This window comes from Oncorhynchus keta, chromosome 2 (assembly GCF_023373465.1).
Source record: "Oncorhynchus keta strain PuntledgeMale-10-30-2019 chromosome 2, Oket_V2, whole genome shotgun sequence".
NCBI classification, from domain to species: Eukaryota; Metazoa; Chordata; class Actinopteri; order Salmoniformes; family Salmonidae; genus Oncorhynchus; species Oncorhynchus keta.
In genome coordinates, this window is record NC_068422.1 from 12994554 (window position 1) to 13003895 (window position 9342).

Sequence of the window (9342 nt, forward strand, 5' to 3'; positions counted from 1 at the left end):
TAAATTAACTAAATGCTATAAATAAAACATGTCAAGCCATAGGATGTTCTTCCAGGTCTATAAAGCATGTGAGGCGCCAAAACACATTGAATTCAAAATCAATAATATCAAAACGGACCTCAACTCACTTGGTTATCGCCACAGCATGGACACCCACCACACCACTTGGTTATCACTGCAGCATGGACACCCACCACACCACTTGGTTATCGCCGCAGCATGGACACCCACCACACCACTTGGTTATCACTGCAGCATGGACACCCACCACACCACTTGGTTATCGCTGCAGCATGGACACCCACCACACCACTTGGTTATCGCCGCAGCATGGACACCCACCACACCACTTGGTTATCGCCGCAGCATGGACACCCACCACACCACTTGGTTATCGCCGCAGCATGGACACCCACCACACCACTTGGTTATCGCTGCAGCATGGACACCCACCACACCACTTGGTTATCGCCGCAGCATGGACACCCACCACACCACTTGGTTATCGCCGCAGCATGGACACCCACCACACCACTTGGTTATCGCCGCAGCATGGACACCCACCACACCACTTGGTTATCGCTGCAGCATGGACACCCACCACACCACTTGGTTATCGCCGCAGCATGGACACCCACCACACCACTTGGTTATCGCTGCAGCATGGACACCCACCACACCACTTGGTTATCGCTGCAGCATGGACACCCACCACACCACTTGGTTATCGCTGCAGCATGGACACCCACCACACCACTTGGTTATCGCTGCAGCATGGACACCCACCACACCACTTGGTTATCGCTGCAGCATGGACACCCACCACACCACTTAGTTATCGCTGCAGCATGGACACCCACCACACCACTTGGTTATCGCTGCAGACGTACACAACTTCTTCTTGTGTAGGCTATTCTTAAATCCTCACAAACACTTTGAGAAGCGAACTCCATTCTCCACAGGTAACTTGACTATACTATTTTCAATTCAATCAGTTAAATTCAATAGTCTTTATTCTCGAAAATAACGGTTTGTCAAGATTTTAAGGACGCGACTTGAAGAGATGTCCCGCGAAATGCGCATAGTGTGCGCTTGTCACAATTAGCCTGGCTATAGCTTCGCCCACTTGTGTTACAAATTGTAATTCTTCACGAATAATATTGCCGATCTTTCGTATTTCAGTGAAGTGAAGTCACTGCCTGGTATAAACATAGATATATCAGCTGCAAACCGATCTTAGAATAGAAGAGATCATGTGACTCCAGTTCCACTATGCGCTGCGCTCGCTCACACTTACCCCTCGCAGATTGACTCTGTTCTCTCCAGATGTGACACTCGCTTCCAGCATCAGCAGCAGCTAGAGCTCCTCTCAGAATCTCACCAATCTGATCAAAAAAACCATGGCTGCAGTGCACATTAATCAGTGCACTTTAAACGGCGATGATCAATTGGTGTTGCTTCTATGTAGCCTACCTCTGCTTTTTTTAATGAGGTTTAGCTTCATTCTGAAGTCACTAAGGCCATGTGAAACAACATAGGAACTGGCCACTACATTCCTTCACCCAAGCAAGCCGATACAAAGTTTACAATCACATGTCGAGTCAGTCTAAACTTTTAAATTGAAATACTCAAAACACCATCATTATGTAGTAAAACCATGAAAAGTAGTGCTTGCGCCTAAACTGAGATCTGGTGTTTGGAGGGTGTTTAAATGTAAACCCAATGTAAGTGTGTGTTTTTAAGTGTTTCAGTGCATGTAAACCCAATGTAAGTGTTAGGATACACAGAATGGAAGTACTGGTTCTTCAATCTGAATATTTGTGTTTTTAAGTGTTTCAGTGCATGTAAAAGTCAGTATCAAAACAATGTTTGGGAAGACTGTGTCCTTCATACACTCAAATGGTTTCGAAATGCCAGTGGTTTATAGGATTGATAAAGGTTTTCAGTCAATATTTTGATCAACATTTTAAAGAAAACTGGGAATTGAATACTTTTTTATGGGTAGACAATGGAACTAATTATAGGCTACAGTTGCCAGGTCCATCGTGAGACTAGAAATAATTGTACAATTAAAATGTTTAGGGCTATGTAAATCATAGCAGTGGAATCATGTATAAAGTGGCCTTTCATCACCGATACCCATGTGAGAAAGTGGATGTGAACTTGGGTGGCCTGCTTGTCAGAATACTGCCTAAGTCCACTCAGCCAGTGTTCAGGACAAAACTGTTGTGCTGAGCTGCCATTGTTACAATGTGCACATGGTGCACAATTCAGACTGTAGATAAGTACACTTCAACATGGACTCAATAAAACATGGACTTCAGTCAATGTTAAATAAACCTCTCAAGTCTGAATAGGGCCTAGGGAGAATATGTTTGTGCTAAATTCCATTTGGCATATTGCTATTGATATGTTTAATCATTGTATATTCATATTGCAATGTATTAATATTGTAGCATTCAATAACCTAAATATACATTCATATACTATCATTACTGCTTGTTATTATTTGCTGTTTATCTGTCTTCCTGCAGAAAAACGTACATACAAACTAAGTTATCCATTGGCTGGCCAATTCTAACCTCAGCCAATCAAGGCCAGGTTCACAGATGGTCAACTCAACTGTCAATCATATCATTTAACTCAACTGTACTGTGATTCCATCTGTCTGAACAACCTTCCATGCCATGTACCATCATCTGAATATAAAGACTCAGGTCAGATGCATTTGCATAATGGCTGACTGGTTCATTGCATTGATCCATGGGCTGAAGTTTTGCAAAACGTTTGTATGTGTAACGGCTCTCATTGGTAGAAGGAAGAGTGAACCAAAGCGCAGCGTGCAAAGTGTTCATGATATTATTATTTTTTAAACACTCAAACAAAATAACCAAAGTGAAAACAAAAGCGCCCAGTTCTGTCAGGTACAGACACTAAACAGAAAACAAGATCCCACAAAACCCAAAAGGAAAATGCCAACTTATATATGATCCCCAATCAGAGACAACGATAGACAGCTGCCTCTGATTGGGAACCACACTCGGCCATAAAGAAAGAAATAGAAAACATAGACTTTCCCACTCGAGTCACACCCATCACATAGAGAATAATAGGGATCTCTAAGGTCAGGGCATGACAGTATGTGCTACTGTTAACATTAGCAGTCACTGTGTTAAGGGTGTGTACTGGAGGCAAAGTCAGGTGCAGGAGAGCAGAGTGTAGTGAACAGGCACACTTTTTATTCCGGTCCACAAAAGTACATAAATGTGCCCAAACACGGAACATAGACAAAAAGTATGGCGCGTAACAATACCCACATAACATAAATACAATTTCACACAAAGACCTGGAGGGGAAAAGAGGACTAAATACATGCAGTGTGATTAGGGAATGAAAACCAGGTGTTTATGGAACAAGACAAAACAAATGGAAATGTGAAAAATGGAGTGGCGATGGCTAGAAAGCTGGTGACGTCGATCGCGGGAACACCGCCCGAACAAGGAGAGGAGCCGACTTCAGAGGAAGTCGGGACACATTGCCTATTGTTTTTCCATGAATGTTAAGTATAATGCCATATTCTCATTGATTTGGAAGAATTGTAATATGATAAATACCTTACAGATCTTTGAACCGACTTACTTTATAAATAAAGAACATTTGAAAATACCTGTTAATGTTTTGTTGTCTTTTGATCAGTTGCTAACAAACAATAAAGCATTTGAAGCTTCAAAATCATCTCTTGAAAAAGTAATTTTGTACTCAATAATTATTAACTTGGACAAACTTATTAACTTATATTTTCACAAAACTATATTTTCTTGTGTGCTTTTCTGAGCATAATACTGTATATTTGGCCTTTTGGAATAACCAATGAGGAGTTAATCAACACACCATATGAGAGCAGGGAATATACAACACACAGGCGGCTGGTGGCACCTTAATTGGGGAGGATGGCTGGAATGGAATAGTATCGAACACATCAAACACATGGAAACCATACAATTCCATTTAGTCCATTACAGCTATTATTACGAGCCATCCTCCCCTCAACAGCCTCCTGTGCTACAATAAGAGGAGGGAATCTTATTTACAGTATCTGGAAACTCCAGAAGAAGGCGATATAATTCTGCACTACACAAGACTCGAAACACCATCATAGTGTTTTCAACCTTTTCCAGGTTCGTGCTCCCAGTTTCTGGCAAGGTGTTGCATAACTCCTGATTAAGTGGTGTTACAACACACCATGTTGTGTTTTAGAACACCTCAGGATGAAAGTTTCAAAACACCTTAAATCTTTCACAATACCCTCACAACCATGTGTTTCAATACTTCAGCAAAGTTAAGGTTTAATCTCCTTTAATTGGTGTCAGCTCAGTTGCCACTAGTTTTAGTGTTTCAAAGCACTTCATTTTAACAGTGTATTTTTCACAGGCCAAGGATGCTACGGTAATGCTCTCGATTTCGACCCCATTCTATAGAAGCCTTTATTAACTTGTCCTATAGATACAAATAGCAGGAGTCAGCTCTCTGGCCTGGAGCAGGAGAACACTTACGCAAGCAGGGGAAAGGGATAAAAGAATGAACAGGGCTGTCCATCTCTCTTGGCCTAAATACAGAGAGCCCTGGAAATGATAAGGAACATTGCATATAGTGTTCAGACTCACTGCTGGAGCTGGGTTGGAATAACCTCTTTCTCTCTCTCTCTCTCTCTCTCTCTCTCTCTCTCTCTCTCTCTCTCTCTCTCTCTCTCTCTCTCTCTCTCTCTCTCTCTCTCTCTCTCTCTCTCTCTCTCTCTACACCATCTCTCCATTTCTCTCCCTGTCTTTCTTTCTTGCTTTCATGTTCCTGCTGTCTCTTTTCTCTCTACCCCCCTCTCTCTCTTGGATAATCCCCTATTAGAGGATACCTCTGACCAAAGGAACAGTTATTGTTGTAGCTATTCTCAAGGGTACTGTGACATCACACCGTTCATCCCTCTCCTCGAACACAACACTGATGTCACTGATGCTGTTTTCTTACAATGAGAGCAGAGCCAAGTACTGAATACATAATCCACATCAAGCAGAGTCATCTCTTTCATGTCCTATATTGGCATGGTCTGCATCCTACATGGCACCCTTCTCCCTATATAGTGCACTACTTTCAGCCAGGGCTCATAGGGCGTTGGTCAAAAGCAGTGCACATGTAGGGAATAGGGTGCCATTTGGGATGCAGTCCAATGGATTCCTCAGAGGTCCTTGATATAAATTAATGAAGACACATTTATTCTTTGGGGTACATTAACATATCATTATAATGACTGATTTACATAAGGATATCAGCAGATGTCACAAAGTGCTTATACAGAAAGCCAAACTAAAATCCCAAACAACAAGCAATGCAAATGTAGAAGCTCTGTGTCTAGGAAAGACTCTCTAGAAAGGCAGGAACCTAGGAAGAAACCTAGGGAGGAACCAGGCTCTGAGGGGTGGACAGTCCTCTTCTGGCTGTGCCAAGTGAATATTATAACAGTACATGGCCATTAAGGCCAGATTTTTCTTCAAGATGTTCAAATGTTCATAGATGACCAGCAGGGTCAAGTAATGATCACAGTGGTTGTCGGGGCGGCAGAGTAGCCTAGTGGTTAGAGCGTTGGACTAGTAACCGGAAGGTTGTGAGTTCAAACCCCCTAGCTGACAAGGTACAAATCTGTCGTTCTGCCCCTGAACAAGGCAGTTAACCCACTGTTCCCAGGCTGTCATTGAAAATAAGAATGTGTTCTTAACTGACTTGCCTGGTTAAATAAAGGTAAAATAAAAAATAAAATAAAAATTGTAGAGGGAGCAACAGGTCAGCACCTCAGGATTAAATGTCAGTTGGCTTTTCATAGCCAAGCACTCAGAGGTCGAAACAGCAGGTGCAGTAGAGAGCGAGAGCGAGGGTCAAAAACAGCAGGTCCCGGGACAAGGTAGCACGTCCAGTGAACAAGTCCAAGCCACAGAAGTTCCATAGCCACAGAAAAAACAGAAGAAACTGGATCAGCAGGAGGACTGGGGACAGCCAGGAGTCATCAGGCCAGGTAGACTTGAGGCATGGTCTTAGGGCTCAGCTTATCAGAGAGAGAGAGAGAGAGAGAGAGAGCATACTTAAGTTCACACAGGACACCAGATCAGACAGGAGAATTTCACCAGATAAGACAGACCTAGCCCCCCCGGGACACATAGACTGTTGCAGCATAGATACTGGACGCTAAGACGGGGTGGGTCGGGGACACTGTGGCCCTGTCCGACGATATCCCCAGACAGGGCCAACCAGACGGGGCCAATCAGGTAGGATATAACCCCACACACTTTGCCAAAGCACACACCACCAGAGGAACATCAACAGACCACCAACTTACTACCCTGAGACAAGGCTGAGTAAAGCCCACAAACATCTCCTCCACCGCACAAACCCGAGGTGACACAAAACCAGACAGGAAGATCACGTCAGAGATTCAACACACTCAGGAGACACACCCTTCCCAGGGACAGCATGGAAAAGCACGAGTAAGCCAGTGACTCAAGCCCCTGTAATAGGGTCAGAGGCAGATATTCGCAGGGGAGAGAAGGGACCAGGCTAGGCAGAGACAGCGAGGGCAGTTTGTCACTCTAGTTTCTTGCCGTTCACCTTCGCACCCCTAGGCCAGACTACACTCAATCATAGTTAAGAAACAGATTACTGACCATGTCGAATCTCACTGTACCTTCTCTGCTATGCAATCTGGTATCAGAGCTGGCCATGGGTGCACCTCAGCCACGCTCAAGGTCCTAAACAATATCATAACCGCCATCGATAAGAGACATTACTGTGCAGCCGTATTCATCAACCTGACCAAGGCTTTCGACTCTGTGAATCACCACATTCTCATCGGCAGACTCAACAGCCTTGGTTTCTCAAATGACTGCCTCGCTTGGTTCACCAACTACTTTTCTGATAGAGTTCAGTGTGTCAAATCAGAGAGCCTATTGTCCGGATCACTGTCAGTGATGGGGGTGCCACAGGGTTCAATTCTCGGTCTGACTCTCTTCTCTGTTTACATCAATGATGTCGCTCTTGCTTCTGGTGATTCTCTGATCCACCTCTACGCAGACGACACAATTTTGTATACTTCTGGCCCTTCTTTGGACACTGTGTTAACAAACCTCCAAACGAGCTTCAATGCCATACAACTCTCCTTCCGTGGCCTCCAACTGCTCTTAAATGCAAGCAAAACTAAATGCATGCTCTTCAACCGATCACTGCCCGCACCTTCCCGCCCGTCCAGCATTACTACTCTGGACAGTTCTAACTTAGAATATGTGGACAACTACAAATACCTAGGTGTCTGGCTAGACTGTAAACTCTCCTTCCAGACTCACATTATGCATCTCTAATCCAAAATGAAATCCAGAATCGGCTTCCTATTTCGCAACAAAGCATCCTTCACTCATGGTGCCAAACATACCCTCGTAAAACTAAATATCCTACCGATCCTTGATTTCGGCGATGTCATTTACAAAATAGCCTCCAACACTCTACTCAACAAATGGGATGCAGTCTATCACAGTGACATCCGTTTTGTCACCAAAGCCCCAGATACTACCCACCACTGCGACCTGTATGCTCTCGTTGGCTGGCCCTCGCTTCATACTCGGTGCCAAACCCACTGGCTCCAGGTCATCTACATGTCTTTGTTAGGTAAAGCCCCGCCTTATCTCAGCTCACTGGTCACCATAGCAGCACTCACCCGTAGCATGCACTCCAACAGGTATATCTCACTGGTCACCCCCAAAGCCAATTCCTCCTTTGGCCACCTTTCCTACCAGTTCTCTGCTGCCAATGACTGGAACGAACAACAAAAATCACTGAAGCTAGAGACTTATATCTCCCTCACTAGCTTTAAGCACCAGCTGTCAGAGCAGCTCACAGTTCACTGCACCTGTACATAGCCCATCTGTAAATAGCCCATACAATTACCTCATCCCCATACTGTATTTATTTATTTATCTTGCTCCTTTGCACTCCAGTATCTCTACTTGCACATTTATCTTCTGAACATCTATCACTCCAGTGTTTAATTGGTATATTGTAATTACTTCACCACCATGGACTATTTAAATAAAGGTGAAATAAAATAACAAATATTAAAAAATAGGACCTACTGAAGAGATGAGTCTTCAGTAAAGACTTAAAGGTTGAGACTGAGTCTGCATCTCTCACATGGATAGGCAGACCATTCCATTAAAATTGAGCTCTATAGGAGAAAGCCCTTCATCCTGTTTGCTTAGAAATTCAATGGACAATAAGGAGGCCTGCATCTTGTGACGATAGCTTACATATAGGTATGTACAGCAGGACCAAATCAGAGAGATAGGTAGGAGCAAGTCAATGTAATGTCGGTTAGCAGTAAAATCTTGAAATCAGCCCTATCCTTAACAGGAAGCCAGTGTAGATAGGCTAGCACTGGAGTAATATGAATACATCTTTTGGTTCTAGTCAAGATCGAACTGAAGTTTATTTGGTGCTTTATCCGGGTAGCCGGAGAGTAGAGCGTTGCAGTCATCTAATCTAGAATTGACAAAGCATGGATTAGCTTTTCTGCATCATTTTTTGACACATTTTTGCAACGTTACGAAGATAGAAAAAAGGTGCCCTTTAAATATTTTTGATAAGTTCGTCAAAAGAGAGATCGGGGTCCAGAGTAACGCCTAAGTCAAATCAAATCAAACTTTATTTGTCACATGCCGCAAATACAACAGGTGTAGTAGACCTTACCATGAAATGCTTACTTACAAGCCCTTAATACTTCTTACTCGTTGGTTATTACTGCATTGTCGGAACTAGAAGCACAAGCATTTCGCTACACTCGCATTAACATCTGCTAACCATGTGTATGTGACAAATAAATTTGATTTGATTTCGCCCTATTATAAAAGTGCCAGCCATTGAAATCAGTGGTAGGATGAACATTTTTTGGGGGTGTGATGGTTTGTCCTCGGGGTTTCGCCTGCTATTTCAGTTCTGTTATACTCACAGACATTATTTTAACAGTTTTATAAACTTTAGAGTGTTTTCTATCCAACTCTACCAATTAAATGCATATCCTATCTCATGGGCCTGAGTAGCAGGCAGTTAGTTTACTTTGGGCACGCTTTTCATCCGGATGTCAAAATACCGCCCCCTATCCCAAAGAAGTTAACCAGCAGTAAAGTTCAAGAAAGAGTTAAGAAAACATTTACCAAATAAACAAAAGTAAAAAATAAATAAATAAGTAACACAATAAAATACCAATAACGAGGCTATATACTGGGGGTACCGATACCGAGTCAAGGTGTGGGGGTA